We start from the raw sequence: 632 nt of genomic DNA, 5'->3' as shown, positions 1-632 counted from the left end.
AGTCTGCCATGTATCAGGAGTTTGTCCTTCTTTATTGGTGAGTAGTACCCGCATGGTGTGACTGTCCCAGAAGGTATTCAGTCTTGAAAGACATTTGGGTTGTTTTCAGTGTTTTGCTATTACACATAAGACATGTGAATGTCAGATTCCCTTTCTAGAATAAAATGCCCATGAACGTGCTCACAAGGTTCTATGGCAAGTGCACGTTTAGTTTTGTGAAAAACTCCAGGACTGTTTTCCATACTGGCTGTGCCATTTTACATCAGCGCATGAGAGATCCAGTTTCTCTGCATCCCCCAATTATATTTTACTTGCTCTTGTAGGTTCGTAGTAATATCTCCTAGTGCTTTAATTCACATTTCATCAGTGGCTAACAATGTTGAAAATCTCCACATGTGCTTCTCTTGCTATCTCTAACTCCTCTGTAATGAAATATCTGTTTATTTCTTTTCTCTCTGTATAACTGGATTGATTGAGCGTTTTTTTTGCTTGTTTGTTTTACTACTGAGTTTTGAGGGTATAAGACCTCTGTCGGGTAAGTGTTTTGCAGGTATTCTTTTCCAGTCTTTAGCCTTTTTTTTTTTTTAAGATTTTATTTATTTATTTGACAGAGATCACAAGTAGGGAGAGAG

This window comes from Mustela putorius, unplaced genomic scaffold (genome assembly GCF_011764305.1).
Source record: "Mustela putorius furo isolate JIRA1106 unplaced genomic scaffold, ASM1176430v1.1 tig00003987_pilon_pilon_pilon, whole genome shotgun sequence".
Lineage (NCBI taxonomy): Eukaryota > Metazoa > Chordata > Mammalia > Carnivora > Mustelidae > Mustela > Mustela putorius.
The sequence above is the reverse complement of the archived record's forward strand: the minus strand, read 5'-3'. Positions refer to the sequence as shown.